We start from the raw sequence: 17,401 nt of genomic DNA, 5'->3' as shown, positions 1-17,401 counted from the left end.
AACATTGTATAATGACCACTCAAACAAGACCATTGGGTATTATTGATGCTGTGCTATAATACTTTATCAGGCTAATCTGTTATTCAATAATAATTTGTTTTCCTGTGTGGCTCAATAATCTGAATTTTGTTTCTTTTTCCAGATTCTTCATTGGTAATAGAAGTAGCTATCAGACTTCCGGGGCTGTAGTCTCAGGAGTTGCAAAGATCCCAGTCTCAAGCAATCAGAGTCACTCACAGAGGCTAGAATCAGCAATCCAAAACCTTTGCAGTTTTTTTACAAACATCACAGAGACAAGAACAAAGAAATACTCCATTATCACAGAATCATAGAAAGTTTACGGCTCAAAAAGAGGCCACTTGGCCCATCATGTCTGCATTGGTCAAACAACGAGCCACTTGGCCTAATTCCACTTTCCAACATTTGGTCCATAACCCTACAGGTTATGGTGCTTAAGCTGCATAGTTTGACACCTTTAAATAAGTGGAGAGTTTCAGCCTCCACTACCCTTTCAGGCAGTGAGTTCCAGACTCCCACAACCCTCCGGCTGAAATTATTTTTCCTCATCTCCCCTCTAATATTTCAGCCAATGACTTTATATCAATGTCCCCTAGTCACTGACCTCTCTGCTAAAGTAAGCAGGCCCTTCCCATCCATGTTATCCAGCCCCCTCACAATTTTGTACATCTCAATCAATTCTCTCCTCAGGCACCTCAGTTCCAAGAGAACAACCTCAGTCTATCCAATCTTTCACCAGAACTGTAATTTTCCAACCCTGGCACCATCCTCATAAATCTCTGCACCATTGCGAATGCAATTACATTAATGAGGTGATTAGAACTGCACACAGCACTTAAATTGTGCCTAACTAGTGTTTTATATAATTCCTGCATTGATGACCTGTTGGCGGGATTGGCAGGAGGCCAATATTTTAACAAAATCGACCTTAGCCAGGCATACTTACAGATGAATGTAGACCAGAAGTCACAGGAACTTCTGACAATCGTGATACATAAAGGCTTATTTTGGTACCGAAGGTTATCATTTAGTACTACTCTGGCATTGTTTCAAAGAGCAATGGATCAGATCCTGAGTGGACTGAGTCCAGTGCTATCTGGATGACATCCTGGTCACTGGAAGAGACAAAGAGGAATATCTTTGGAATTTGGATGCCATTCCTCAGAGATTGGAAGTCTATGCTGACTGAGAGTCCCACAAGGACAAGTTTGAGTTCTTCCAGTCCTCCGGTGAATATTTGAGACATGTGATTGATGCCACGGGCCTTCACAAATCTCCTTCAAAGATCAAAGCTATCAGAGGCACCTGTACCTCAGAATATTAACCAGGTGTGATCCTTCCTAGGATTGTTGAATTACCAGGGAAGAATTGTTTAAAATTTAGCAACCATTTCAAAATCATTGCATAACCTGTTTGTCAGGACAAGAAGTGGTTGGTCGGATCAATGCAATAACACTTCTTTGCAAGCCAAAGATGTGTTGCTCAAATCTGAAGTCCTCACGCATTTCGATTCTACCCCACAGTTAGTGTGTGGCGTATTTCCTCATGGTGTTGGAGCAGTGGAATCCCACATCATGTTGTCGGGTGAAGAAAGACCCATTGCTTTTGTGTCTCAAACATTGAGCAAAGCTGAAAGTAACAAGCACAAATCTTTGGATCAAAGACATTTTTTTTGATTTGATTTGATTTGGCCAGATATGGTGCCATCTGGAGGAGACATGTGGACCAGCTGTTGGCGGGGAGAAGTGATCCGTCGGAAATGGAACCTGCTGAAAATCTGGATTCAACTGTACAAAGTCCTGACCTGAATCTCCCTGAAATTGTGACACTGACAGAGACTGGTGAGGAAGACAACACCTCACCTTCAGACCAGGCACTGATTCAACCTCTAGTTACAACGTTGACACCAGTCAAAACAATCACTGATAATGTTCATACAAAGGTGAAAATGCCAGAGGTTACAACCAGTGTAAAGAAGGAGACACCAAATGTTTACTGTCAACCGTTCTGAGAGCAACAACTTCCCAACCGTCTGACTTACCGGTTATTGTTATTTGATTATTGCTCATGTTACACTGTTAGAAATTGTTGGGGATGTTTAATTTAAAGGGGGAGGAAATGTTATGTATTTATGTTTCTATTGAGTCTTAGTAGCTGCAGTAAACACTGTGTGTTAATATATGCATGTCGTCACCAGAAGTGATGTGACAGGTTGCTGACACAGGAAACTGCCATCGTGAAGAAACAGACTGCAGTGAACACATCTTGTAAATAATCTGTTGGTTTTTAACCCTCTTGTGCTTCCTAGCATCAATTCCACCATATGCAACAGGCTGGGTCTCTTCTCTTGAAAAAAGTGAGGGGTGGCCTAATAGAGTTATTTAAAGTTATGAAAGGCTCTGATAGAGTGTATACAGAGAGTGTGCTGGGAAGAGCAAAACGAGAGGCCACTTATGTAAGATAATCATCAAGAAATCCATAGGGAATTTAGGAGAAATGTCTTTCCACAGAATGGTGAGAACATGGAACTCATGACAGTGGATGATAATATGGATACATTTAAGAGTAAGTTAAACAAATATGTGTGGGAGAGGGGAATAAAGGGTTACCATGGTAGATTTAGATGAGGAAAGATGGAAGCAGTCTCAAGAGAAGCCAGCATGGACTGGCTAAATAACCTGTTTATAACAGCAAAGAACAAGAAAAAAGGAAAGTACTGCACAGGAACAGGCCCTTCAGCCCTCCAAGCCTGTGCCAATCATGATGCCCTAACTAAACTTAAAAAAAACCTTCTGCCCTTACTCAGTCCGTATCCCTCTATTCCCTCCCAATTCATGTACTCATCCAGATGCCTCTTAAATGTTGCTAATGCGCCTGCTTCCACCACCTCCTCTGGCAGCTTGTTCCAGGCACCCACCACTCTCTGCATGAAAAACTTCCCCCGCACATCTCCCTTAAACTTTCCCCTCTCGCCTTGAAATTGTCCCCTTGTAATTGACACTTCCACCCCGGGAAAAAGCCTCTAACTATCCACTCTGTCTATGCCCTCAGCCTCTGTCTCTCCAGTGAAAACAATCCTAGTTTATTCAACCTCTCCTTACAGCCAACACCTCACGACCAGGTAACATCTTGGTGAGCCTTCTTTGCACTCTTTCCAAAGCTTCCACATCCTTCTGGCAGTGTGGCAATCAGAACTGCACGCGATACTCCAAATGCGGCCTAACCAAGGTTTTATATAGCTGCAACATGATTTCCCAACTCTTGTACTCAATGCTCCGGCTGATGGGGGAAAGCAAGCCTTATGCCTTCTTAATCACCTTGGCCACCTGTGTTGCCACTATTAGCAAACTGTGAACCTGCACGTCCAGATCCCTCAGGATGTTAATGTTCCTAAAAGTTCTGCCATTTACAGTATAATTCACACTTAAATTTGAGCTTATGTGCCGTATATACTGTATTAACTTGTGAAAGATGCTGTTTAACATAAGTCTGCCTTCTTTCTCTACTGGTTTCTTTTATCCTCACTCTCTTTTCTCTATTCCTTCTCAATTATAACATATTTCATGGATTTATCATCAAAATGTATTATCTTCCACAATACTTTATTGAAGAAAGTGAGTGTATGTGCAATAATAACCCGTGCTTTGAAGATGGATTATTTATTCTTAATTCTAGCATTCTGCACAAGGCTAACATCAAATGATAATTCACATTGATTAAGTTTTGAATTTTAGTTTCAGGTTAATTTTCTAAATAATGAAAATAGCTCTCATTATCTATTTTCAACAAGTTTGTAATGATCAACCTGGTTTGGATTTGTTCCTTCTCTGCAAGAACCCTCCCATTTAAAATAGTTATTTCTGTTGTCGCCGCTCAGTGGGTCCTTAACTACACTAAACTGATTAGCATTTAGTGATATTGAGAAAGGAAAAACCAGCCAGAGTGGCACAGTAAACTGCATCAGCTCAGAAGCATGCTACTAAAATGTGCTGCTTTGGAGAAAGAGAGAATCATTTCGGCATCTAATGCAAAGATAGGGGACAAAGCCGGTGTTTAATTGCTGAGGACGCATTTTAAAAGAATGTGTAGACTTGGCTGTGTGAGTATTATTCAAATTCTAGATTTATAGCTCTGCTATTGTAAATACTAAACTTAGATTTTTCACCTCATTAGAGTCTCCCTTAAATGATATAGAAAGTTTCTTTGTGCATCACTGTGTCATGAAATAGATAAGGCTGGGATTTTCCGGCCCTGCTGTGCCGGTGGCGAGTCACCATTGGCCGGTGGGTTTTCCAGCGGTGCGGCCAGTGAGCACCGCAAACGGCCACTGCAGGACGAGAAGATTCCGCCGGTGGCCAATGGCGAGCTGCTGTCGTTGCCCCGTGGGGGTGGGGGGGGGGGGGGGGGTGGTGGAAAGCCAGCCTTTTTAACCTATCATGCTCTCTTGGAGATTTATAGATCATTCGACCAACAGATGGCAATATTTCACTTCAAATCGTCAGACAATTGTTTTTACAAAACAATAACAACTGTCGTTAAAGATACTCCTATTTTGGACTCAGGTTTTTCTTGAACGAACATCAATGTAATAACACCCAGATCATCTGTTTTTAGTGAGGGATACATACCAGCCAGGACACCAGAGATAACTCCTCTGCTATTCTTCAGAATAGTGCATTCACATCAGTGGGATGGCCGGGCCTCGGTGTTTAATGTGTCACCCAAGAGATGATAGATATCCTGGCCCATCCAGCAGTATTGCGCAGCAACTGTCAGCCTAGAATTTGCGCTCAAACATTGGTATGAATTTGAATCAATCTGCTAAACTGTGTTTTTAAAATGATTTTAAAGGGATTTCTCAGGCTTGTTTGTAATCTTTATTTGTACAGCAATCTATTCACTTCGGTGGGGAATAAAACCATTAAAAAATTGAGTGGTTGGCTAAAGTTGCAGAATATCTAATGTTTTCTTATCCACGGATTTCTGTGGGTGTCGCCCTGTTCTATATTTCCGCCAGATCAGGACTGCTCAAGTTGTTTGTTTGTACCAATGAGCAAAATGCAACACATTTTTTTCACAGACTGTATGATCTATCCTCTGCATGGCTTCTACTTACATAGATAGTTGGAAGTAATTCCCAGAGCATCAGTTACCAAACATGAGCAGGGCCAGAATAGACCACGGTGTAACCTCACTTGTCACTGTTCCCAGTTACAGGTACATTCATTCATCACTGTCATCTGGCCACTTTTGTCTATCTATTTTCAATCTAGTTAAGTCAATTGCCATCAATTCCATTAGCTCAGTCTTCCTTTGGAAGCAGTACAGATATGTGTGTTTTCAGAAAGCATATTCACTGTATAGTCTGCTCCCCAACTTAGTTTTCTCTTCAAAGAATTTCAGTAAATTTCTGAGACAAGAACTATTGCTTTTAAATCCACATTGACAGCTCATTACAGTATCTGCCTCTTTTAGATGATTAATAATATCACTGATGCGCGATATAACTCACGAGGCTAGAGATCCTCGAGGAAATAAAGGCTTTTATTGACTACTACAATAGAGCTACCATATATAATACACGATCCCAGACTAAAGGGTCCCAGACAGAGCAGTGACCTTTATACCTCTCCCAGGAGGCGGAGCCCGACTGGGATGTACCATAAGAACTATATTACAGGTAGAACAGCCCAACCCTAACCCCAACAGTAACATGTAGAACAGCCCAACCCTAACCCCAACAGTAACATGTAGAACAGCCCAACCCTAACCCCAACAGTAACATATATACAGACTCATAGTACTGGCCAGACCCTGGCTCAGCACTCCTGGTGGGAACCAATGATGGTTCACCACATTCACCCCTCCTTTGAAAACAAAGGCCGGCGGGGTACAAAACACAGAACAATTGGTCATCAGTCTATAAGTTCAGACGGTCTGGGGACCGCACCGTCGTTGTGACCTCCTCAGCACCGGCGATGACATGGGTATAGGCACTCGCGGTGGCGTTCTCCCCAAGGCGGTGTCCAACGGCTCCTCCAATGTCTCACGGGCCGGTAGACCCCGAGGTGGTGACAATCCGCTGAACTCGGGCACGCCTTGAAGTGGCGACCATCTCCTGGACTCAGCCAAGCTGTACACAGGAGTAAAAGGGTTAAGTGATGGTCCCATAGAAACATAGAAACCCTACAGTGCAGAAGGAGGCCATTCGGCCCATCGAGTCTGCACCGACCACAATCCCACCCAGGCCCTACCCCCACATATTTTACCCGCTAATCCCTCTAACCTACGCATCCCAGGACTCTAAGGGACAATTTTTAACCTGGCCAATCAACCTAACCCGCACATCTTTGGACTGTGGGAGGAAATCGGAGCACCCGGAGGAAACCCACGCAGACACGAGGAGAATGTGCAAACTCCACACAGACAGTGACCCGAGCCGGGAATCGAACCCGGGACCCTGGAGCTGTGAAGCAGCAGTGCTAACCACTGTGCTACCGTCCCGATGCTGCCCGCGCCGTTTCAGGCGGGGAAACAATAGTTGGGGGGTCTCTAACAGGAGGAATGGGAGCGACAGGGGTTTCCAAGCCCCCTGCTGGCGCCAGGTCTCGAATCGAGACCGTGTCCTCTCGCCCGTCAGGGTATGCCACATAGGCATACTGAGGGTTGGCGTGGAGGAGATGGACCTGTTCAACCAAAGGGTCGGACTTGCGGGTCCTAACATGTCGCTGCAGGAGGACAGGTCCTGAGTACGTCAACCTAGACGGTAATGAGGTCCCAGAGGAAGACTTCTGAGGGAATGAAAACAGTCTCTCATGGGGAGTAGCGTTGGTTGCCGTACACAGGAGTGAGCGTATGGAGTGGAGCGCATCAGGGAGCACCTCTTGCCAACGGGAGACTGGAAGGCCTTTAGACTTCAACGCCAGTAGGACAGCCTTCCAGACTGTAGCATTCTCACGTTTAACCTGTCCGTTACCCCTAGGGTTGTAGCTCGTGGTTCTACTAGAGGCAATCCCGTATGAGAGCAGGTATTGCCTCAAGTCATCGCTCATGAACAACGAGCCCCTATCGCTGTGGATGTAACAGGGGTAACCGAACAGGGTGAAAAGATCACGAAATGCCTTGATAACCGTGGCAGCGGTCATATCAGAACAGGGAATGACAAAAGGGAATCGTGAGGACTCATCAACCACATTGAGGAAGTACACGTTCCGATCTGTCGAGGGAGGGGGGCCCTTAAAATCCACACTCAGTCTTTCGAAGGGACGAGTGGCCTTAACGAGTTGTGCCCTGTCAGGTCGGTAAAAGCGCGGTTTGCATTCCGCGCATACCCGGCAGCTTCTGGTTATGGACCTGACGTCCTCCACCGAGTAGGGTAGATTCCGGGCTTTTATGAAGTGGTAGAGCCGAGTGACCCCCGGATGGCAAAGGTCATTGTGGAGAGCCTGCAATCGATTCTCCTGCATACTGGCGCATGTTCCACGCGACAGGGCATCTGAGGGTTCGTTGAGTTTCCCTGGACGATACATGATGTCGTAATTATAGGTGGGGAGTTCGATTCTCCACCTCAAGATCTTATCGTTCTTGATCTTGCCCCGTAACGTGTTATTGAACATGAACGCCACGGACCGCTGGTCCGTGAGCAGGGAGAACCGTTTTCCCGCCAAGTAATGGCGCCAATGCCGGACGGCCTCCACAATGGCCTGTGCCTCCTTTTCCACCTCCGAATGTCGAATTTCGGGGCCTTGGAGGGTGCGAGAGAAATAGGCGACGGGCCTGCCCGCCTGGTTAAGTGTGGCGGCCAGGGCGAAATCAGATGCATCGCTCTCCACCTGGAAGGGGATGGACTCATCGATAGCGTGCATCGTGGCTTTCGCAATGTCGGCTTTTACTTTTTCAAAGGCCAAACGAGCCTCTGGTGCTAGGGGAAAAGAGGTAGACTTGATGAGCGGACGGGCTTTGTCCGCGTAATTGGGAACCCACTGTGCGTAGTAAGAGAAGAAGCCTAAGCATCTTCTCAGTGCTTTTACGCTAGTGGGCAGGGGAAGTTCGAGGAGGGGACGCATACGGTCTGGATCAGGGCCAATGACCCCGTTTTCCACCACGTATCCGAGGATAGCTAGGCGGCGCATGCGAAATACACACTTCTCCCTGTTGTAGGTCAGATTCAGGCGAGATGCAGTGCGTAGGAATCTAAGAAGGTTGGTATCGTGGTCCTGCTGGTCATGGCCGCAGATGGTGACGTTATCCAGGTACGGGAAGGTAGCCCGCAGTCCGTTATGGTTCACCATTCGGTCCATAGCACGCTGGAAGACCGAGACCCCATTCGTGACACCAAAAGGAACCCTTAGAAAATGGTACAAACGACCATCTGCCTCAAAAGCCGTGTATTGTCGGTCCTCTGGGCGAATGGGGAGCTGGTGGTAGGCAGACTTTAGGTCGATGGTGGAGAACACCCGGTACTGCGCAATCTGGTTGACCATGTCAGAAATGCGCGGGAGGGGATACGCATCCAGCTGCGTGTATCTGTTAATGGTCTGACTATAGTCTATGACCATCCGGGGTTTGTTCCCACTCTTGACCACCACGACCTGCGCTCTCCAAGGACTAGCGCTAGGTTGTATGATCCCTTCCTTGAGGAGCCGCTGAACCTCAGATCGAATGAAGATCCGATCCTCAGCGCTGTAACGCCTACTCTTAGTCGCGATGGGCTTGCAGCCTGGCACGAGATTCTGGAATAAGGAGGGTGTGGTAATCTTAAGCGTCGAGAGGCTACAGGTGGAGCGCGTTGGGCAATTTAGAGGCTGCGAGTCTCCCACTGAAAGCGGAGGGAGTGGCCCACCGTACTGTAGGGTTACACTCTTCAAGTGGACCATGAAATTTAGTCCGAGGAGTATTGGCGCGCAAAGGTGCTGTAACACCAGGAGCTTGAAGCTCTTGTAAACCGTGCCCTGCACCGTTAAATTTACCACGCAACTCCCTAGCACGGTGACAGACCGGGACCTTGACGCCATCGAAATTGTCTGCTTGACAGGCTGGATCTGGAGGCCACACCGCTTCACGGCATCTGGGTGAATGAAGCTCTCCGTGCTCCCGCTGTCAAACAGACAATAAATCGTGCGTTTGTTTACCTGTATGTCCATCATGGACTTGTCGAGTCTGTGAGGCTTTGCCTGGTCCAGGATGATCGACGCCACCGTTGGTTCATGAGCGCCACTGCAGGCAGCTGAGATGGATGATGACGACCCCTGCTGGTCATTCGCGGTCGGTGCCGACCAAAATGGCTGCTCCCATAGGTCGCACGTGGGCGATGGTGCCAAAATCAGCGGCCCCTGGTGGTCGCGCGTCTCTTGCGACTCCGTCGTCTGGAATGGCGATGTCCTGGCCTCGCACGTGGAAGAAGCCCTTGACGATGCCGACGACGAGGAAACCGACTCCGGGGAGTCACACGCCGCACTGCTGTTCCTGGATGGAAGTTTGGATCGACATACCTTCGAATAATGCTCCTTCTTGCCGCAGGCGGAGCACAACACCGCTTTAGCGGGACATCGCTGCCGAGGGTGTTTCACTCCCCCACAGAAGTAACACCGCGGGCCGCCTGGAGCTGCTGCCGTCGTCAGGCCCGAGGGTGGGAACGCAATCACGCAGCTTTTCGGTCCCGCTGGATGAAGTGGGGTCTGTGACTGCCCCTGCCACGCTGTCTCCACGTGGTCGTCGGGGTACATCGCCAGACTTTTGGAGGCCGTTTCTAGCGCATCCGCTAGCTCTATAGACTTAGTGAGATCGAGATTACCTTGCTCCAACAGCCTAAGGCGGATATAAGACGAGCCGATTCCCGCCAGAAACGCATCTCGAGCGAGGTTGTTCATGTTCTGGTCTGCCGACACTGCTTTGCAGTTCCAGCCCCTGGCTAGCTGTAGGAGCTTGCACGCGCACTGTTCCGTCGTTTCGCCGGGCTGCCGCCGTCGAGTGGCTAAGAGATATCGAGCATGCATTTCGTTCAGCGGTTTAATGTAGCGCCTCTTAAGAAGCTCGAGGGCCCCTTTGTAGTCGATGGTCCCACGGATCGCTAAATATACAGCGTCGCTTACCCTCGCGTGGAGGACCCGGAGTCTGTCGGCGTCGGTGGTGACCGCTGCGGAGGCTTCGAGGTAATCCTGAAAGCATTTCAACCAGTGGTCGAAGGTGTTGGAGGCGCCCGCCGCACGTGGGTCCAGCGTAAGCTGTTCGGGTTTAAGCATTTGCTCCATACTCTCTGTGTCGTTTTCTTTTTTTTTAACGAAGAGAGTTCAATAGTAGTCAATAAAATTGATGCGCGATATAACTCACGAGGCTAGAGATGCTCGAGGAAATAAAGGCTTTTATTGACTACTACAATAGAGCTACCATATATAACGTCTGAGGATCGTGGGATTATATTCATTGGAGTTTAGGAGGTTGAGGGGAGATCTGATAGAAACTTACAAGATAATGAACGGCTTAGATAGGATGGACGTAGGGAAGTTGTTTCCATTAACAGGGGAGACTAGGACGCGGGGGCACAGCCTTAGAATAAAAGGGAGTCACTTTAGAACAGAGATGAGGAGAAATTTCTTCAGCCAGAGAGTGGTGGGTCTGTGGAATTCATTGCCACAGAGGGCTGTGGAGGCCGAGACGTTGAGCGTCTTCAAGACAGAAAATTGATAAATACACGATCCCAGACTGAAGGGTCCCAGACAGAGCAGTGACCTTTATACCTCTCCCAGGAGGCGGAGTCCGACTGGGATGTACCATAAGAACTATATTACAGGTAGAACAGCCCAACCCTAACCCCAACTGTAACATGTAGAACAGCCCAACCCTAACCCCAACAGTAACATATATACAGACTCATAGTACTGGCCAGACCCTGGCTCAGCACTACCTGATGGGAACCAACGATGGTTCACCACAATCACTAAGGGTAAACGTTCAGCTCCATTAGAGAAAATTCCATGCTGCTAAATTCCAGAAGTATTATCATTAATGTAAAGTGGTAAAAGTTTCTTTCAAAATCTTTTGTGAAAGGTGCTGTTTAAACACAAGTCTTTCTTCTTTCTCTACTGGTCTCTTATACCCTCTCTTCCTTCTTTTCTCTATTCCTTCTCAATTATAACATATTTCATGGATTTATCATCAAAATTACTAAATTACTAAAAGAGCCTTCAGCACCAATGAGTCAAACTACAAACTTGACAAAGAATGGGCAAGGCTGTTAATCCCCGTGAGGACAGCAATGGAGCTGGTAAAGTATGGAATTTCAAGCCGCCAATCTGGATGCCAGTTCCCTGGCTTCACTCTCCTCCCAGGACATCTTAAGTTTCGGCCATTTAACAGCAAAATTAGGAAATGTTTTATCACACAAAAGTATGGTGCAAATCTTGGAACACACTTCCTCAGAAAGAATATGGAAGCAGGGTTGATTTGAAATTTTGCAAGACTGAAATTGATCTCTGTTAGAGAAAAGTATTAAAACATATGAAATAAACAGAGGAAAATAAAGCTGACATGCCAATTAGCCATAACCGAACTGAATGGAAGAATTGGTTCGAAGAGTTAAACGCTTTACTCATGTCCCCATGTACCAATGTATTTCATGTTTCAACAGTTTCTTCTGTAGAAATGACCCCCTCCTAACCCCGCTCCTCATTCTTTATAATTGGCTTAAAATTCCAGACCCCTGATTTCCAACTTCTTAACACTCGGGGAAAAGCTCTGTTCACATTGTGTAATTTCTCAGGGACAGACAACCTGCCAACCACTACCTGCCTGACCTATGTGGCCTTCTTCAATGATATCGTAAGGCGAGATTCAAACATGTGGACTGCGTGGAAGTTCTGAAACAGGGATTTTTTGTATTTCACCAGCATCAAATCTTTATGTACATTCATTTAAAAGTTGAATTCATACAGACAAGCTATTTACAATGAATGACCATGGTCCCAACATTCCAGACACAGCAGAAAACAGCCAAGAGCTCGCCTCCTGGAATCTAATCAGCCAGGCAGCCGAGTGGGTTGTAGAGCATTGGGAACAGCAAAAGTTTGTATTCAGTGACAGTTAGTGGACTCCTGTTGCTAATTTCCCTCAAACACATGAACCACATTACCAGATTGCAATTTGACTCCAGAGCATGAAGGCTATTTTCTTCAAGCGCAGAATTCTGACAGTAGAGGAGGTGGCCATTCGGCCCATCGTGTCTGCACCTGCTCTCCAAATGGGAAATTCACTTAGTGCCATTCTTTCACCTTCTCCCTGTAACCTTGCACATTCTTCCTTTCCAGAAAACAGTTTAATTCCCTTTTGAATGATTCCATTGAGCCTGCCTCCACTATATTCTCAGGCAGTGCATTCCAAACCCATGGGCTTCTCAGGCTCGGAGGATACTGTGCTGTGAAGACTGTCTTCATTGGTCTCCTGCAGTTTTATTTCTGCTCCTGTTTTCCTTACTGCTGCTCCAGACCAACACAAGTTTCAGGCGACTCTCCTCATGGCTCTTGTTTGTACCATGCTGCGGATCACGATTTGAGAGCTCCTGCTTCTTCTTTGGCCATTTCTCGTTGCATCTGGTTCTGCACTCCCCCCCACTCCCATCGGCCTGCTAAAGACACTGCTCCCTGCACAGAGGGGCCCACAGGGGTCAACCAGTTCCCCTGCCCAGGGCTCTCTCACCACCACCACTTGCTAGTGGAGGCCTTGCTGCAATGCTCAGAACTCTCCGTTTTTCAGACCAATTGCAAATGGCGGGCGGCTCCTTTCAAGCAGGCCAGAATGGCGCGATCCCACACCAGATTCTGCGCTTAGAGCCTCATTAATTATTCACAGGCGAGATCCCCTCCGGCTCTCCTGGCAGGCTGGCAACTGATTCGTCCGCCCACTGTCAGCCGGCAGGTTCAAAGGTCCTGGCACCATATTTAAACGCCAGTCCAGCGCACTCATATCACTCTCTCCAGCCCAGCTGTCTTCACCAGACCGTGCAGGATATCAGCAACCCAGAGAAATGGCCTTAAGAAGAAGATATCTGTTCCTGGATGAAACCATCCTCTCCCCAAGACCATCACCGAGGCACCCATGCCCCACTTGGACCCCTCCCCATCGCCTCTGGAGTCTTTGTGCATCCTCATCCAGTAAACATTGTGGTACCCCTTTGACCCTCTTGTTTGAGGGCTTTTTATCCAGCCTTGTCGAGGCCGAGCTTCTCTCCCCCTCAGTCTTCCCTCTGCCTTCCATTGTTCCTCCTCTTCGTCCACCTCCTTACCCCCTCATCCTGCCATCGGGAGCCCTCACCCTTTCCCCCCATTCCTTGCACTGCCCTCCTTCCATGTTGCCCCCCCCCCCCCTCACTCAGTCTTCATCACGCCACAATCCCCGCTCACACTCCACCCGGGTTGAACTTTGGACCTTTTGCTAAGGTGGCTATGAGAGTCCCGCAGCATGGTGCGATCCAGGTAAACACTGGTATGTGGCATCAGGAGGGAAGGAGACCTTCGTATCCCCTAACGCCAGGCACAGTACTGAACTGAGATGGTGCCACAGGAGGGCCCAAGGGTCCAGCAGCACGGTGTTGTCCATTGAGACCAGCTCAGCATGGAGATGGAGGCAGGAATGGGTCTGCCTGGCAGAGTAATGAACAGTGCATCAGGAGCCGTGCAGCACAATGGCACTCACCCCTGCCTTGTGCATGCCACTCTTTAGCAATCGGGTTTAACGCTGACATGCTTTCCTGCTGATATGCTGCAGGATTGAAAGGCCTGATGGGACACCAGCAGCCAACTGTTTTAATGAGATGCAAATGCATGCAAATGGCATTCATACCACCTGTCAGTGGGAAACTGACCCACCATTAACCCAACGTTGGGAGATTTGCAACATGATTTCACACCAGCGGGTTTCTGATTTTCTTGCTCCTGCTAGATTCTCCACTCCTACCCACCACCAAACCCACCGTGGATGAAATGGGAGTATTCTGTCCAACATCAATGAGGAACTCCACACGGACCACACAGATAATGGCCAGTAGCACTTTGCCCCTGGGGAATCAATATAGTTTGGTGGCGCCTTTAGCAGCAGCACACTGCAAGCAAATCTTTCCTCCTTGATCTTTCTCTATCCACTGTCAAAATCTTCTATCTGACTTTCCTCTTTGCTATTGTAGCAGAGATGTTGAAAGCACCAAAAGGTATAATTTCAAATGTGAGGTTCTTTTAAATTTGTGAAATTAAGTAATTATGAGCACAACACTACATAAATATATGCAAAACTAACAAAAGAAGGGTTTGAATTATGCAGTACATTTGTGGGTCTTTTCTCTGAAGCAATGTACACATCTTCTGCTTGTAGAATTTACAATGAGCTTCCTGCTGTGTACCCAGCATTTGTAGGATTATCTAGGAGGTTACATTTTGAACATAACCACCCATTAATCACAGTAAAATGGTTACTGGCTCTGTAACTGCTGCAGATTAGCCTTTTGAGATTTAAGGAAATTCTAACAGCATCTTATCAAGGTATTTGAAATTATTAAAAAAGGATTGAATAGGATTGATATTCTCTGGTAACAAGATCAAGAACAAAGGGGCACAATCTTGAGATTAGAGCTGGGCTATTTAGAGGCATAGAAACTAGAAACAGGAATAGGCCATTCAGCCCTTCGAGCAACATCCGCCATTCATTTTGATCATGGCTGATTGTTGAATTCAAAATCCTGATTCCCACCTTCTCCCCCATATCCCTTGATCCCTTTAGCCCCAAGCGCTATATCTAATTCCTCCTTGAAATCACACAACGTTTTGGCTTCAACTACATTCTGTGGTAGTAGATTCCACTTATTCACCACTCTCTGGGTGTAGAAGTCTCTCCTCACCTCAGTTCCAAAAGGTTTACCCTTATCCTCAAACAATGACCCCTAGTCCTGGACTCCCCCACCATTGGGAATATTCTTTCTGAATCTACCCTGTCTAACCCTGTTAGAATTTTATACGTTTCTATGGGATCCCCTCTCTCTTTTCTAAACTCCAGTGAATATAATCCTAACTGACTTAGTCTCTCCTTATATGTCATCCCAGGAATCAGCTGGTAAACTTTCACTGTACTCCCTCTATAGCAAGGACATCCTTTCTCAGATGACACCAACACTGCACACAATAGTCCAGGTGAAGCCTCACCAACGCCCAGAAATCAGGAGCAGTTTTTCATACAGCAGAAATCTGTCATCCTATTCCTCAAAAGGATGTGGATGTTGGGACAATTGAAGGTTTGAAGACTGAGATTTGTTTAAGGGTATCAGGGGATATGGAGTAAAAGAAGGGGGAGAAAATAGGATCAAGATAAAGCCATTTAGTCCCTCAAACTCTTTCTGCCATACATTAAGATTATGGCTGATCTGCAACCTAACTCCATACACCCAACTTTGTCCTGTGGTGATATAAACAGGGCCTAGTTTTAAGGCTGATAAAATTGGATATCCTAAATTAAAGAATTGGGCATATTGAAATCAAACACAGTCAAACCTCAGGCAGGTCAATTATACAAATACACAAACATGTCTGGGCCTGACCCATCAACCACCCATCAAAAGTCGTTGCACCCGACTGATACTTAGCAGGAGATCATTGCACCCCATTGAAATGCACCGGCCTATTGTTAGAAGCCCAGATCGGGCCAGACTTTCTGTCACCGAAGGCTCCTGCAGTTACATGTAGGCAACAGCATGGAGATGGACACCTGGGGGTGGACCCTGGTGTCCTGTCAGGCAGACATCAAGAAACCCACTGGGTATTGGAACCCCCTCCTAGGACCTCATTGGTCGGAAGTCAGAGAAGTTTCTGGAACGGCAAGCAGGCATGGGGATAAAGGAACACATTTTCAGATACCGGCAGCGAAGACTCGACAGGGGAGACGACCTTGACCATTCGGAAGACTGACCAGAGAAGGGAGGAAGGAAGAAGCTGCCATCGAGACTCACCTTCCTGACGATGGACCAGAGGGACTCAGAGAATCAAGCCTGCAGTTTAACCAAACCATCTTGCGGGTAGTATACTTGAATCTGGGGTATCCTCTTGTTTTATGTGGGTAATTTAAGGGTTAATAGTGTTGTTATTAATAAACTTGTTGAACCTTTACTTGTGTTTGTCCTTTGTCCATCTTGCAAATAAGGGCACCGGGGTAAAACCTTAGAGTAAGTAAACTGGTCGAAAGTATCTGAGAATTAACAGGTACAACAGACCCATAGGCGGAATTCTCTGATTCGCCCTGGCTGAGATTCTCCAGTGCAGCTGCTGTGAATGGAGACTGAATGTCAAATGCTCTGTTCTGACTGGCAGCAGTGGCAAGACTGGAGAATTCCAGCCATAATCTCTTAATACCTTTGGCGAACAAAATCCTATCAATCTTAATTTTAAACAAAACAACTGATCAATTGCTGTTTACAGAAGAGAATTCCAACCTTCTCCCACCCTTTGTGTGAAGAAGTGTTTCCTAATTTCACTCCTGGAAGCTCTGGCCCTCATTTTTAGCTCATGTCTCCAAATGATAGAATTTCCAACCAGCAGAAGCAGTTTCTCCAAATTTACCGTCTGTTTCCCTGCATCTTTTGAAAACTTCAATCAAATCACCCATTAACCTTCTAAATTCCTGGTTGTTTAATTTTGCTTTGTAATTTAACCCTTGGAGTCCTGGTTTCATTCTGGTAAATCAACACTGCTCTCCTTCCAAGGCCAATAAACCTTTCCTGAGGTGTGTTACCCAGAACTGCTCACGGTATTCCAGATGTGCTCTAACCAGGATTTTGTATATCTGAAGTGTGACTTCTAACTCCTTGCATTCTAATCCACTGGACATAAAGGCCAGCATCCCATTAGCCTTTGTGACCATTTTCTGTACCTATCTATCCCTGACATTTTAATGATCTATGTACCTGGACCCCAACTCTCTTTGGACCTCCACTGACCCTAACTTTTTTCCTTTTTAGAAAGGACCCTGTTCTATCCACGTCCAAAGGATGACCGTACAATTGCCAACATTCAAATCTATTTATTACAATTTTGCCCAATTACATAATCTATTTCTTTTTGTAATTTCTTTGTTTCCATCTAAGCTGCTTACGATACAGCTGATCTTTGTGTAATCATGAGATTTGGATACGTTCATGATTGAATAGTGGAGCAGATTTGAAGGGGCTGAATGGCCAACTGTTGTTCCTATGTTTCTAACAACATTCCAGGGTTACCAGGAGATGTTTGCTGACTTCTGACCTGTACTGTGGCAACTGAATCCCTACAGTAGTTGTGTGACCCTGCCTCAATCTATGACCTGAATATTGCAGTCACAGGATCGTCAGGGATCGATTGTATGACCATGATGCGCG

This window comes from Mustelus asterias, chromosome 17, assembly GCF_964213995.1.
Source record: "Mustelus asterias chromosome 17, sMusAst1.hap1.1, whole genome shotgun sequence".
In the NCBI taxonomy this organism is placed as follows: Eukaryota; Metazoa; Chordata; class Chondrichthyes; order Carcharhiniformes; family Triakidae; genus Mustelus; species Mustelus asterias.
This window is presented reverse-complemented; position numbering follows the sequence as displayed.